Below are 16,214 nucleotides of genomic sequence, written 5' to 3'. Positions count from 1 at the left end.
TTAAAGTATACAGTTCCCAGTTTTTAGCATATTTTTCAGAGTTGTGTAAAGATGACCACAATCTAATGTTAGAACTTTTCCGGTACCCCCAAGAGAAATCCCATATCCATTAGCAGTCATTCCCCATTCCTGCTCACTCCTCTAGCCCTAGGCAACGGCTAATTAACTCTCTGTCTATATGGCTCTGTCTGTCCTAGACATTTCATACAAATGGAATCATACAATATGTGACAGTGTATGGTGTCTGATGACTGGCTCTGATTTCAAAAAAAACCTTAAAGATGCATCCATATTAAAACCTTAAAGATGCATCCGTATTAAAGTATGTGTGAATATGTCATTCCCTTTTATGGGAATAAATAATATTCCATTGTATGCATAGAGCACGTTTGGTTCATTCATCAGTTGATGGATATTGAGATGGTTTTCACTTTGCAGCTATTATGGATAATGCTGCTATGAACATTTGTGAGCAAGTTGTATGGTGTATGCTTTGTTATCTTTTGGGTGTGTTACCTACAAGTAGAATTCTTGCATTATATGGTAACTGGATGTTGACCATTTTGAGGAAGAGTTGCACTGTTTTCCAAAGTGACTGCACTACATTATCATTGCACTAGTGTCTTGTACAAGGCCAATTTTAAAATTCTGTCAGAAATTATTAAATATTGAACATCTATGTGAAACATCCTGTTTGGAATGCTGTAATGTGTCCATGGTATATTGACTGATTTGTGGAAAAAAATTAGAACTTTTTAAAAGATTCTTTCCTGAAGGGGACCATATTAGTTCTCATCCAGAGAGGGGGCCAGAGTCACACCTAGCCATCTGAACAGGGAGAATTAAATACAAGGAATTATGAATTAGAAAAACATGTTCAAGTTCAGAACAGGTAGATTAAAGAACATAGGAATAGCAAGTGTAGGAAGATGTTAACTATCACGTAATATAGCAAATGTAGCTATTCCATCTGGGGCTGAGAGATAATACTCAAGGAAAGAATAGATTCGGAAGTGGGTCACCCACCCTCACCCCTGAGGCTGAGATGCAGACTTTGTTGGAGAGGGCTAGGCATGTGTGGCCCACAGGCTAGTGAAGTTCCTTGAAGTGGCAGGGACCAGCAGTGAACTGTCTTCTGGGGTGCCATGGGTCCAAGACTATGAGCAGGGAAGTTCCTACTATGGTTTGGCAAAACTTGCCGGAAGGTAGGTTCTACGGGGCCTCCTACCTGCTTCTGGCAAACAACCCATCTACTGGGACGACAGTGAAGTTCAGTTGGCAGCCCTCGCTGGAAGCTGGTGAAACTCCTTGGAGGGTGGGTGCCACTGAGGGTCCCACACACATTTGGTGGCAGAAGACCCAGAAAGAGTGAAGATGTGTTCCTTCTGCTGAACCTTGCTGTTGCTGTCCTGCATTCTGCCAACAAAACATCACACAGCACCCGCCGACCAGGAAGAAGTGGTACCAGAGTCCTCTGGGCAAAGTGTGGATTTGGAGTTGAGAGGCCATAAGTCAGTAACTGGCAGTCAACTCCTTCAGCTTCATCACTTCCACATGCATCCTTTTCTACACATAGGAACTTTTGTACATCACAGAACCAAAAACCTCTGTTTTTCAGAGATGTGGAGAAGTTCTCAGCCCCTGCCCCCAAATGAGGAGACACACAATTTGAACAGTCATTTATTTCCTAATTTCACTGTATTCCTTATTTTCCAAATTCAGTCACAGTCCCATTGGGTGAAGGGAAGAAAAGGAAAATGTTTAATATACATGAACACATTCACACACATAGCATACAAAGAGAAAAGAGAAACGATGCAGTTCTCATTTCTGTAATTGATGAAGAGGTTGTCAGTCATACCTCTGGCTGCCTTCTTTTACTGCCTGTTGCATGCTCACATTGCCTTTAGAAGATCAGGGTTGTCACCCGATAGAGTGACCAAACCTTCATTTCTAGGATTCGGAGTTCTCGATAATACCGTCTTTAAAAAATTGATTCTTGCACTTTTCCTTCAGCTTCACTGCTGCTGCCTCCGGAGGATTCTTTGCATCCCAGACGTAGTTCTCCTTGCTTCCACTATTTGTAGCACCCCAATTTTCCCTTGGTAAACAGAATCATTCCAGCCAGTAGGATTACTACCCACCCCTGCTGTTGATTGAGTGGCATAAGGAGTTCAAAGTGGCCTTCTCACCCTACAGTTCACTGGAACAATTCTTAAGTCCCTTGGTGGAAGCCTTGCCTTCTTGAGAACTTAGACTTCCAAATCAGCAGTGCTCAAGTTGCTGGGAAGGGAAGCAAAAAATCTGCAAAAGGATTGTTATGTATATCATGAGAAGAGCTGCTTTTATTAATTCCCAGATCTGTGTCTTATGGCTCTGGGGGAGATAGCACCATATAAAATCTTAGCGTGAGAGCATGTACTTGATTCTTTCAGAGTATTGTCTCCCAGTTGGGGCTATAACTGAGTTGTCAGTAAGCTGTTCAACATTTCAGTCAGTCCAGTTGCTTCTGGGCAGTGGTATATGTGATGAAAATCATGTATAATCAGTTGGGCATAAGTCCATTGCTGTAGTTATTTGCTATAAAATCAGAAGCAGTGTTGTGTGGAATATCATGATGTTGGTTCATGAATGGTGGTTCTGATGGAGGTTCTGTGGGCAGGAAGATCAATCCATATCCAGAGTATATGTTTAGTATAGTGAAGACAAATCTTCATCCCTTCCATAACAGAAGAGGTTCAAGGGAAACTTCTAGCAGGTGGCTGGCTGGTTCCCCCTGGTAAATGGGTTCCCCTGGTAAATCAGGGGCTCAGGGTTGATCTCTGCTGTTGGCTGATTAGAAAACTGGGAGTATTGGTAGACGGGTCAACCTTAGCAAGGAGAGATCTGTGTTGTTGAGTCTTTTTAGAGCCTCTATCCCTGACACATTAACCAGTAAGCTCATGGTGTCTTTAAGTCACCCTGAAATAGCTAGGGAAAGAGTAGGACTGACATCATCCAGCGTGATTTTAAAGAATTTCTGTCGTAGAAGCCCTTGGGTGAGAACTGACATGAGACACAAATTTCTTCACGCTAAACCCATTCTGAGAAGTCTATGCCTATACTTTTCCCCTTTCTTTGTTGAAACTCAAGCAAGTCTTTGGCCACTAGACCTAGGGCTTTTCTTATTGAATCCTATTTTCAGGTCACCATTGCATCCTTTGTGCCATTTATGGTAAATGTGTCCCCATGGTCATTGGTGGGCAATTGCCACCTTATGACTTCTGTTCCTCTGTAATCCTGTCATCCCCTTGAAATCAGGAGTCTCCTATCAATGGAACTCCCTTCATGGTCATACTTGGTCTGCACGTGACCCTTTTCAAGGATACAGGTGCTCCACCCAATTATATATTTATTATAATGCTTAATGAAGGGAGTATGTTCTGAACCTTGGAGAATATAATTGGTGTGGTGCAGGTCCTAAGTAATAAATCTTCTTTAACATTCCTATCTCCCTATGCTTTTGTAGTCCCTACCATTTCACCTCATTAAATGTAGACCATCGTTGGGACCAACTTTCAGCCAGCCAACCACATAAATTGTTAGAGCCACTGGTAGCTCTTTAGGCTAAAACATTAAATTCAGAATCTCTAGTAAATACACACATATCAACAAATGTGGCCCAGTCTAATGTTGTGTTTCATCCTCCTTATTCTAACACCCTTAGAATCTACTCCCCCATAGACTTCCCAGGTGTATGCCAATAATTTAGCAAAATCTTAAAATCCTTTTGGGGAGTGAGCTCTTTCCTTCTATATTAGACCATGTGCCTGATTCCCTGGAGCATGCTGAGAACTAGCCCTAGTTTTGAGTAGAGTGACGTGGTTGAGTTCTGGTGAGTCTTCAGGAGGATGAGCATCCCCACACAAGTCCTCTTCCCCAGGTGATGCTATCATAGGCTTTTCAAGCCAAGAGAAGCTGATGTCCTCAGACAAAAGAGGGCAAGCTACTCCCATGGACAGGAAAGACTCAGGGTGACTTGACCTTTTAGAATTAACTTTCATTTCAGTATAACCAGTTGTTGTCTTTCCATATTTTAGGCCTTCATTTCTTCTAAATCACTGCCTTCATTTTCACATAAGTGACTGGGAAAGATTGTGAATTCAACTCCTGTTGAAAATTCAGCAACCCATGCTTAGATTTTATGTTTGATTTTTAGCAGTTTCTCCCCTGTGGCTACAATAACCAAGAGAATGCAAACATCTCTGGACTTTTGGGTGCCATATAGTTAGTTAAATAATACTTAATCTGGCCATTAGGATGTCTCATGTTATGAAATAGTGGTTGGAATATTTTCTGAGGACCACAGGACCCATGAAAGATAAAATAGAACTACAGTCAGTCCTATCACTAACCTGCTCAGCTTTGCTTTTAATATCTTTGTGTTTTTTATCTGCAAAATCATAAACTTTTCCTCCTGACCTTCAAGAAGTGAGCATTGCGAGTGGATAACATTTGTAGGTTCTAGGTTTCCTCACAATGCACCAGTTTCATAATGCAATAAAAGTAGATAAGGTCAATGAAATAAAGACCATAAATGTCTGTCTGCTTAGTTGAAAAACATTTTATGAAGATTAACTGTTTCCTTAAGAGTGGGTATGTCTCAGTCAACAAATACTGATGTTCTCCCTATCATCCATCAACATTTCTTGTATCAGTCTCCATAATCTTCATGTGGTGGGAACAATGGCTGTGAGGCCTGCGTCTACCTAGTCTCTCATTTCCCATTTGGAGTCCAAATTCCAGGGAATGTTGATGATGTTGAAGATGACTCATGTGCTAATATGACACATGTCCTAAGCAGTTCTTTAGGAATGACTGTTTAGCCAAGTGGTCCTAGTCCTGGATCCTGGGCCCTTGGCCTCATGGGTTGCTGCCCAGTTACCCTGGGTGCCTGTGTGCATGGCTTGTCTTACTCTGGTCATGCTGTTCTTTGGGGGGTTGTGTCAGTACAGTTTCCTGCTTCTCTGAAGTGCTGAGGGTCCAGAATCCCTGCACAGAGGCTGGCTGTAGCTACTGTCTTTCTAGGGAGCCCTTTTCTTAGGACACCCTGGGCTCCACGCTCTGCTCTGTTTTTGTCTAGGGAAGTCCTTTCTGTCTTCTGGAGTGATAGATAGGCTGAGGTGGGAAATTCTCCTTTTTGGTTTGTCTCAGACACTTTGTAAATACCTCACTTTGTTTTCCCAGGCTTAACTCACACACCCCCTCAGAAATCAAGGTCAGGAAATTTCACAGGCCTTCTCTGCTTTCTGCCTCAGTTTACCCCTGCTCTAAGATAGTGGACGAGAAAACTGACATTCTACTTGTAAAGTGGGAGGTATAATTAAAAAAATGAATAAAATTATATAATATCTCATAACTCTTTTCTACCATTTCATAATAAATATTGATAGATCCTACTTGAAAGTTCACAAAATACTTAAACTCTGGCAATTATAAATTATAGATTATGTAATATATTACATCTGTTATAAATGTCATTGTGGCCTAAATATACATTGAAACTATTTCCTTTTAAGCGCTTTCTCTTGAACTTTCAACATCTGAATTGGATTCAGAATACAGAACAAGCACATCTCTGAGATGTGTCAGACGTGCTAGATTTCTTTCTTGGCTCCCATGGAAAAAGTAAACACAATATAAAACACCCATTAAATTTTAGAGGTTAAGAATGTCTTTTATGTAAGTTATGCTAAAAAGAATTCCCAAGATCTGTAAATTTGTAGATTACAAGTGAGTTATGGCCATAATTTCCACACAAAGGTGAAGGACTTTTTTAAGTAACCACAATTTCCTTTCAAGTCTAACTTTTCAAGTAATTTGTTTGAAAAAACTGAAATGTCATATAGCACGTTTCAGAACCTGCACAATTGTTTTAATTTCTTGCAATTGGTCTGGTTTGATTACCGCATGTGGATTTGGAGGACAGGTCAAGAATGTAAGAAATGCTAAAACAGGAGGAAGTGAAGTGAGCTTGTGAACATGGCCTTTTCCATGAAAAGAAAGATGGTAGGTTGTTCTGTTGAGAATTACACAATGCAAGAAGCAGAGCAGCCCTTCATACCCATGAAATAGAGTTTTCCTGGTCCTCCTTCTCCATCATTACTTGCCCCCAGTTCTTCAAAAAGAAAAAAAACCCCAAAAAACAACTTCCTGCCTCCTTGTATGGAATAATTTTTTAGTTATATTTATCAAATCTTTAAGTATAGGTGTGATAAGCAGGAGAAATAACTTATTTGTGGCATGAAATGATGGGAACATAAGTTTGCTTTCTTTTTTTTTCTTTATCCTTGAGGGTCACTAGAGGGTCTTATATGGAACTCTGAGTTGCCCTTTCTCCAGGAGAGAATGAGTTGACTGTTGTTTCATAGACCTGTGTTCCTGGGGCTGTTGCCTGGAACTGATGCTGAAGTAAGACTGTAAAGTTGAAGGGTTGAGGTGGAACCACAGAGGCTGTAGCAGTGCTGAGCATGGGGCCTGCTGAAGAGACACTGTGACTTTTGGTGGCAGAGCAGACTCCCGTGGCAGGCTGGATCCTGTGAATGACATGGAAGCCCAGCATGGTGTGAGCCATTGGGGTTCGACATGACACTTCTAGGTTCTGTCATTAAGACAGACAGAGGATCAGAGCAGAGCCCCTTCTTTAGCATTCCTACATTGGTGGATGGGGAATATAGCATCCTGAAAATGATGGAGATTGGATTTCCTGGGCCAAGGCTAGTTAGAATTAAATTAGGAAACTAAAGGAGCATTACAATTTTTGGACCTGGGGGCTGTGGAACAGATCCAGAGTCAGAGTCAATATATTCGTTTCAAAAAGGGGCACCTAGGTGGCTCAGTTGGTTGAGTGTCTGACTCTTGATTTTGGCTTAGGTTATTGTTGTGAGATTGTGTCTCATGTTGGGCTCTGTGTAGAGTGAGGAGTATGCTGGGGATTCTCTCTCTCTCTCAAATAAATAAATAAATATTTTAAAAAATTCCACAAAACATAAGTAGAAGTTTCTGCCTTCTCCCTTCTACTTGGCATATATAGCCAAGGCAAGGCCATTTTAGTTTCTTTCTCAGACCAGTAAGTTCAGTTCTGTCAAGAGCTGGGAAAAGCCAACAATTTAACAAATGTTGACTCGCTAAGTACCCTGTTAGTCAGGTAGGTACTACCCACTAGGTACTGTGAATATCGGGGAAAAAATGTGATAGCTTCCTTTGAGGAAGCAGGAAGAATCCACAGCAGTTATAAGTTATAAAGAATTAATGATGTCCATATAAAGTCTCTATGCTGTATGTGGCTGGGGCTGGGAGGTTGACCTCAAAAAAGCATTAGAATTACAGTAATTAACCTCCAGCCATGTTTCATGGGGGAGAAAGTGATGTGTTTAGGCCCAAGGAATTGGAAGACAGTGGATAGAAATCTTATTTCTGTTTATTCACACTGTTAGTTCCTCATTATAGAGCATTCATGTGAGAAGCTGTTGAGTAGATCAGGAATTAGCAAGATTACTTATTGTGAATATCTGGAGACTTAGGTAAGGTTGATATACTTAAGCTCATAAAATTTGCTAATTTGTTACTCAGGAGGAAACCAGAAGATCCTAACTTTAAGAATTATAAACTACTATAGGAAGAAAGTGAAATCGGGAATCCTGAGGGTTCTCTTGAAGAAATTGAACCCAGAGTCAACTGATAATAGTTGAGAGCATTAATGAGCTCTGTGCTAGAGAAACAAATGAGTATCAGCCTTTACAAGGAAGATGGTAAGAAATAGTCCTTTGATAATCTTCAAGTGGGAAAAATAAAGGCAACATCCCATGCTGTTCTTAAAGCCACTATGTCAAACCTTATTCCCCCCACTAGATTAAAATTACAAACTTATAAAAATGCCAAAGAGACTTTTTTTTTTTTTAAAGTTTTGTTAATGAATGGATTCCTTTTGATAGAAGTCCAGGCAGAACCAGAGATAATCAGAGAGACCTAATGGACCAGATGTGAATCAGAGACCATAGTTTTTAGTTTTTAAGACTTAGGTAGGAATATCATTCCAACACCAAGAGAACAAGATAAAAGTGTGGGGCTCTGTGCAGTGCATTCCACAGCAGAAGCTAGAACTCTGTAAAGCCTAGGATAAGTAGCTTGTAGCAGAGCATCAAGGCAGGAAAGATCCCTGTATTGCTGGAGGGAGACACTGCTCTGGTCCCGGTACCACACTGATCACTGTTAGAACTTGGGCAAATGACTTCACTTTCTTGGCCCAAGTCCTAAGACTTTAAAACTCAAGAGCAGGCACGTATGAATATGGTACCAGGTAGCCTTTGTCTTATACTAAACTGCCTGTATAATTTATGCTTAGTTGACTCCTGTCCAGAGGTTTGCATAGCTACTAAGAAGGAATCAGTTGAGAGCCAAAAGGGGGAATTTGAAGGATTCTAAGCTATAGGATTTTGTCTTTATTGTGTGACAATTCAGCCAGAAGACAAAGAAGCTTTATCTTCTTTCAAGTGTATGTGTAGGTGTGGGGTGCTGGGGAGAGGGGGATGTCCCAGGAAACCAGGAGAGGGAGTTATTAGCATAACTAAACCAACTAAAGAGACTAAAAAGCATGAATAAGGATTCTTTCATGTGGTTATGGTTTCCTTGCATTGTTAAAAAGTCATAAATTGAACCATATTCTTTTTCTCTGACAGAAAAAAAAAAGAAAGAATGAAAAGAAAATTTAGCGACATTATTTCGTAGAATTTCTTTCAGCAACACCATCTCAGGACTAATTACTATTTTTGGAAATTGAGGGAAAATTCAGGCCTTGCCTGAATGAATACACATAATGTCTTGGAAGGACAAAGGCTATTTTTCTGTCATATTCACGTACATGGTTTTGCTCTGAAGAAAATTCAAGCCTTTCAAACAAAGAATGTGTGGTCACTGCAGATGAAGTCACACAGAAGCAAAATGCAACTTTCTGTCCCAGCTACGTTGTCCCTGTTGAGGTCAGAGGAGAACCAGAGGGAATGGTGGGCTGAGACCCAGATAAGTGAAAGTTGAAGATTTTCAGAAAGGGAGTGACCAGTCCTGTCACGTATTCCTGGCATGATTAGTGGCTGACCACTGGATCACACAACATGGAGACATTGTCCCCATGATAGAAACTTTTTCTCTGGTTGGGATGGGTTCAAAAGAGAACAGATGGGGAAGTAAACATACCAAGTGAAGACAACTCTCTGAAGTTTGCTGACTGTTATTATGCCAGGGGAATGTCAATGGAACATTTTATGACCAGGGAACAGCCTTCTTTGAGATCCGGGTGTCATTGCTTTGGAAGTCATGAAGAGTCCAGGTCATTTGTGATTTAATCATTCAAGATGTGCCTTCCTAGAAAGTTGACTTTCCTCACAGTTTTTCTTATTTGAATGTCCTTTTGGACAAAAACGCATCATGGACTACAAGTGCAAAGCTAATGACATTTCCTTCCCATATGAACTTGAGTTTTACATTTATTGATTATAAAAAAAGAGAGCTGGTTGGCTTGATTTGGTGCTGGGCAGGATCCCAGAGAGAGACTTGCTGCTGTAGAACCTCTTCCCCCTTGACTTTCTCCCATTAGTTTCCTGAGAGTTTCACGGAGTGTCTGGTAACAGCTCTGGCTTCCTCCCCTGCCATGTGGTGACCCCGGTCTTGGAACACATTGGCTCCCTGGGTGGGGGGTGGGGGGCGGGAGGGATGAAATCACGGTTGTGCTTAAGTGTCCCCTTTTCCTGAGAGGACTTTCACAGCAAGGGAGCCTGTATTTTTAGAATTAGCATGTTCTGTTTCAGTTTTGTGAACATTCATTTTAAACCTACTATATTTAGTAAAGGTTTAATTATCCACGTAGGGAAACTAGTTTCAAGCTGTCCCTTTCCATTCCTTGCTCATCAAAACAGCCCCCTACAGCTGAGAATGGCAATTTCACCTACACCTGGTGAGGGCGATGGACAGGAAAAATGTCACTGTGGGATGTGGGTGTGAGCAGAGCAGCAGGGGAAGCCCCTCTTGGCATCTCCCAGCCCTGCGCCAGTCCCTCCTCTCTCATTGCATCCTCACGGCTGTGGCACACCCTCTCTGGCCTGGGGCTGGGGACAGCGGCTGTGTGTTCCACTGCCAGCGAAGTGTCTTCCCTTCCCACATGAAAATCATGATTAGATTTTTTCCAAAATGACACTCAGGATACAGGATCTCTTTGGGCCATTTATAAGCACATACGATGTTGGGAAGCTGTGCACAAAATAATGACATTTCTTACATTTTTCAGAGATCCCATTCATTCCTTTGTTTCCTCACTCACTTCTGGCAGGCCCTTCTCTTCTCCAAAGTTGGAGTGCTGAGTTGGGGAGTGGCAGGTGGGTACGGGCATAGATGCGTTTGATCCAAGGAGGCCTCTGGTGGGAGATGGGGCAAGGGCCCACTGACACTAAAGATGCTCCAGGACATAAATGTAAGATGGTAAATGCTCACTTAGTCATTCAGCAAATATTTATTGACTGGTTGCAGGAGAGCCATGGAGCCTGGAGCAGGTTTAGTGGGAGAAATACAGATGGATATGTTTTTTTAAACATATTCTAATAAATGTAAAATTACAGAGTGAGAGCTCAGAAGAGAAGAAATGTGGGCCTATGTAACCAAGGAGCCTCAGGTGTTTGGGTCCTTGGAGGGAAGGGATGCTAGTGCTGAGATCTCCAGTGGTGCTCCCTCCACTGACTGTGATTATGAGTCACCTAGGAAGCTTGCTAAAATGCAGATTCCTCTTCTGACTCTGGGGTCTGAGGTAGGGCCCGAGGCTCTGCATGTCTAACCAGCTCCCATCTCTGCTGATACTACCGGTGCGTGGCTCACGTTTTGAGTACCAAGGACTTGGAAGGGTGGGACACAGCAAAGCACTCATTGTTTGGGGAAACGAGTTTAACAGGGAGGGACCAATATATACACAGTCTGAACATTGGTTCTTCTCATCCCCTACTGAGGCACTGGCAAAGTAACTGTTCCCTGCCTTCCATAATCAGTTCTCAGGATAAGTGTCCTCCTGCCAACACATTTCTCCCTTTTGAAGTTACTCTGTGTTCATTTTAAACTTTACCTTTGATAAACACTGGGGCTTTCATTTAAAAGGACATACTGAAGATACTTTTCCATTGCTTCTTCGAATTAGCCAGACAGAGAAAAGAAGGGCAGAAATACGGCACCTTTGATAAAACTGAGGACTGACCCCCTCCAAAAGATAATCTACTGGGAGAGCTGACAATACAGTAGAGATCAAATATGGCTGCAGGAAGACTCCCAGTGGGAGTGTTTGCAGATGTAAGTCTCAGACACGGTTGGCAGGAAAGCATTTTCTTACATAGATGGCACTCTGAGGGTCAAAGCCAATTATCTTGGCTTTGGAATCATAGGAATGACAGCTGTTTGTGGTGGTGGAGAACCAGATCTCTGGGCCCTATTTCATTACACAAAGAAATGGGAAAAGCAGAATCGAATTAAAACATGCAGAAATGCCATTTTTGTCTATCTTCATGAGAGAGTGGACAAGAGGCTAAACTATGTCCTGCTCTCTAGCTGCCCATATTTGTTGGCTGGAGAGAGAGGTAAAAGCTAAAATAAGTTGCATGTGCAGCCTTATCATAACGAGCATCTCCCTAAACTCTAGAAAATGCCTGCTAGCCTGGAAGTGTTCACACCCTTCCCAACATGAACCGGTTCCAAAGTCCAGGAAGGATGCACATAATTGAGAAATGAACACACAAAGGCAAACAGAACAGATTTTATGTAAAAATAGTATAAGACAAAAGGAGGGGAGGGGACGATGGATATATATGGCAGAAGGGGATCCTCACAAGAGCAAGTAACGATCAAGATGTTGAAAATTATGACTAAATACAAGGCTACGAGCTAAGACAACTTAACTCTACAACTGAAAGAAGAGCAATTGAGACCTTGCAGAAAGTAATAGTGACATGGCAGGTGAAGATGAAACAACTTGCAGAATTCAGGAAGGAAGCAGAAGAGAAAAACAAAGCCGTCTTTGAAATGCAAGGATACTGGAATAAACACAGAGGAGGATAGACAGTGCTGAGGTCAGTGATGGATAAATGAACAGGGTTAAGAAAAGCAAGCAAAAATCAACTAGAAATGAACGAACTTAGAACGGATTAAAGAAAATATGAAAGATATGGAGGGGAAAAGAAAGGCAATGTATACATTATTGGTATCCTTTAAGAAGAAGCCTGGAGATAATAGTAAAGTGCTTTTAGGAAGTAAAATACGACTTGAATCTCCAAATGAAAAGGTTGCACTGTGATTTGGGAAAACCTGGTACACAATGAACAACACTGGCAGGTTTCCAAGTATTTCCAAATACTGGCCCTCAAAGACAAAGAAAAAGTCATTTAGACAGCAAAAAGCAAACTGCTAAAAGGTGTGTGGGGGGGTGGGAATCGCACTGGCATTTTAACAAAACAGATCATACAGTGGAATATCAAAAGCAAGAGAAGGGAATCACAACATAAAATATGAGTACCAGCGTGCGTTACTTACCCAGACTCTTAGCTAATTGCAGAGGGTAACCCGGACCCAGTGTCTGCTCCTGTCACCTGTGCCTGCTAAGCAATAGCCGCCATGCGTGAGTGAATCTCCCACCCACGTTGACCAGGCTGCTGTGCAGATCAGCAATGCCTGCTGGGAACTCTATTGCCTGGACCATGGCAGCCAGCTCAACAGTCAGATGCCAAGAGACAAGACCACTAGGGGAGGAGATGACTCCAGCACCTCCTTCAGTGAGACAGGGTCTGGCAGGCTTTGTCCCCAGGGCACTGTTGGTAAATCTGGAACCCACTGTCACTGATAAATTTCACATTGGCACCTACTGCCAGCTCTTTTACTCTGAGCTTCTCATCATAGGCAAGGAAGATACTGCCAATAACTGTGCCCGAGGGTGTCACATGGTTGGCAAGGAGACGATTGACTTTGTCTTGGATTGAATTTTGGAAACGGGTTGACCAGTGCACAGATCTTCAGAGCTTCTTGGTTTTCCACAGCTTTGAAGGTGGAACCTCTGTGCTGGTGGAACTTCTCTTGACCAATTATGGCAAGGTGTCCAAGTTGGAATTCTCATGTATGCAACCCGTCAAATTTCCACAGCTGGAATTGAGCCCCTACACCTCCATCCTCACTACCCACACCACCCTGAAGCTGTGATTGTGCCTTCACGGTGGACAATGAGGTCATCTCTGAAGTCTGTCATAGAAACCTCTGTATGGAACACCCGGCCTGCTCTAACCTTAACCGCCTTGTTAGCCAGATCGTGTTTTCCATCACTGTTTCCCTCACTTGTGATGGAACCCTGAATGCTCATCTGACAGAATTTCAGACCAACCTGTTGCCCTATCGCTATACCCACTTTCCTCTGGCCACATAGGTCCATCATCTCTGCTGAGAGAGCCTACCATGAACCACTTTCCGTAGCACAGATGACAAATGTGTGCTTTGAGCCAGTCAACTAGATGGTGAAATGGGACTCCCACCATGGTAAATACATGGCTTACTGCCAATTGTACTGTTGTGACGTGGTTCCCAAAGATGTCAATTCTGCCATTGCCACCATCAGGACCAAGCACAGCATCTAGTTTGTGGACTGGCATTCCACTGGCTTCAAAGTGGGCATTAATTACTAGCCTCCCATATGGTGCCTGGTGGAGACCTGGCCAAAGTACAGAGTTGTGTGCATGCTGGGCAACTCCACAGCCATTGCTGAGGCTTTGTCTTTCCTGGGCCACAAGTTTGACCTGTTGTATGCTGAGTGTGCCTTTGTTCACTAGTATGTAGATGAGGACATGGAGGAAGGAAAGTTGACTCAAGCCCGTGAGGACATGGTAGCACTTAAGAAGGATTATGAGGAGATTGGTATGGATTCTGTTGAAGGAGAGGGTGAAGAAGAAGGAGAGGAATACTAATTACCATTCCTTTCAGCATGTTACCCTCACAACTTTAGCTTCGACATTAGCTGACAGGGATTCAAGCTTTCTGGTTAGATTGTCTTCATTTTAACTGTGATCATGTCTTACTTTTCCATGGGTACCTGTAGGATTTTGCCATCATGTTTCAAAGTAAGGCTTTAAGAAAGAAAAAAAAATGAGTATCCAAATTTGACCAAACATATGACCATAAAAATAAATGTTAATTGTTCTACTCACCTATTAAGAGATGCACAGTTACAGAGAGAGTGGAATCCAGTTATGAGTGATACAGGAGATGTGTGTAAAACAGTGAAGCCCATGAAGGCTGAAGGTGAGAGTTGGGCAGACATTGCTGTAGCGTGAATCCCGCCCACCCCCCTGCCAATTCAAATGTTGAAGACTTAATCTCTCTATGTGGTTATATATTGCAGATAGGGCTTTTAAAGAGTGATTAAGGTCAAATGTGTTCTACAGAGTGGGGCCCTGATCTGATAGAGCTAGTGCCCTGACAAGAAGAGAAAGAGACAGTGAAACATTGTCTTTGCCGTGTGAAGACACAGAGGGTGGTAGTCCCCAAGCCAGGAAATGAGATCTTACCACATTCTTGGCACTCTCTCTTGGATTTTCTAGCCTCCACAGTTGTGAGAAAATACATTTTTATTTTTAGAGTCACCCAGTCTATGGTATTTCTTAGGGCAGCCCAAACCAATGAACAGAGATAAAAAAGCAAATGCCAATAGAGCAAGAGAGAGGAAGAGAGAAAGCAGCAATCATAACTATATGGTTGTATTCAGAATAAAAAGTATTAAATTAGGTAAAAAGGGCAGTTGATAATGGTAAATCATGATGCAATTTAATGTGATAAAAGAGTTGTCATGGAAACCACAGTGCCAAAGTTAAAGGAAACAGGAATAGACAGAAATGTTTTAATAATAGAAGACTTTAATTCTTACCTTTTAACTACTGGCAGAGAAAGTACAAAAAAAAGCAAGTAAGAATATGGACCTTTGAATGACATAATGAATAAGCTAGCTTTTACAGATACACATTAAGGCATGTACTCAGAAAACACTGTGCTGTGCTTTCATGTATCATTGAAGAAGTCATGCAAATTATATATCAAGCTGTAAAGAAAATTGCAGTCAATTCTTCAAAGTAGAAATAGACAACATTTTCTGACAATGCAATGAAATAAAAAATTAATAATAAAAACAGAAGAAAAAAAAACACCTTACCTTTTGGAAACAAAAGAACACTGTTTAAATTCTTAAAACTGAAATTGCAGAATATTTAGAAAAACAAAACAAAACAAAACAAAAATTAAAACAACATACTGGAGACTGAGATCTCGGTAAAGCAGCATTTAGAGTAAAATTCATAGCATTAAATATTTAAAAATTAAGAATCAAAGTAAGTGAATTTTAAACATCAAATACCATAATTTATAAAATAATGTACATTGGAGAAAACAGAATAAAACATTAATAAAAATAGAAGCAAAAGTTAATGAATTAAAAGAATTTTTAAAATGGCAAAACCAAGTCTCCAAGTTGCAACTGAATAAAATATTAAAACTGTTGGCTATTCTCATTTTTTTGAAATTAAAAAAATTAATTTTACTTTCAGTATGGTTACATACATTGTTACAGTTTCAAGTGTACAATATAATGAATCAACAATTCCATATATTACTCAATGTTCATCAGGATGAGTGTACTCTTAATCCATATCATCTGTTTTATCCATTCCCCATCTATTTGCCCTCTAGTTACCATCAGTTTCTTCTCTGTAGTTAGGAATCTATTCTTTGGTCCCTTTCCCTCTCTTTGTTCATTCTCTTTCTTAGAGTGACATGTGAGTAATGTCACGTGGTATTAATATTTCTCTGACTTACTTTGCTTAGCCTCATACTCACTGGCTCCATCCAGGTAATTGAAAATGACAAGATTTCATTCTTTTTTATGGCTGAGTAATATCCCATTGTATATATATTCCTTATCCATTCATTGTTCAATGGACACTTGGGTTCTTTCCACAATTTGGCTATTGTAAATGATGCTAAAGTAAACAGAGGGGTGTGCATATTCTTTTGAACTAGTGTTTTTGTATTCTCTGGGTTGTAGGAAAATATATTGAACATAAATTTGCTGTATTAATGACATATGTATTACTGTGGCATTAATTATATTCACAGTGTTATAC

The 16,214-nt window shown here is 41.1% G+C and overlaps 1 pseudogene; it reads left to right on the top strand.

The window, feature by feature from the left end:
* The first annotated feature begins 12,766 nt into the window (after window positions 1-12,766).
* Window positions 12,767-14,016, top strand: LOC132028663 (tubulin alpha-1B chain-like; annotated as a pseudogene).
* Window positions 14,017-16,214: the final 2,198 nt, after the last annotated feature.

This window comes from Mustela nigripes, chromosome 12, assembly GCF_022355385.1.
Source record: "Mustela nigripes isolate SB6536 chromosome 12, MUSNIG.SB6536, whole genome shotgun sequence".
Taxonomy (NCBI): Eukaryota; Metazoa; Chordata; class Mammalia; order Carnivora; family Mustelidae; genus Mustela; species Mustela nigripes.
Note: the sequence above shows the minus strand (reverse complement) of the source record. Positions and strands in the feature narration are given on the sequence as shown.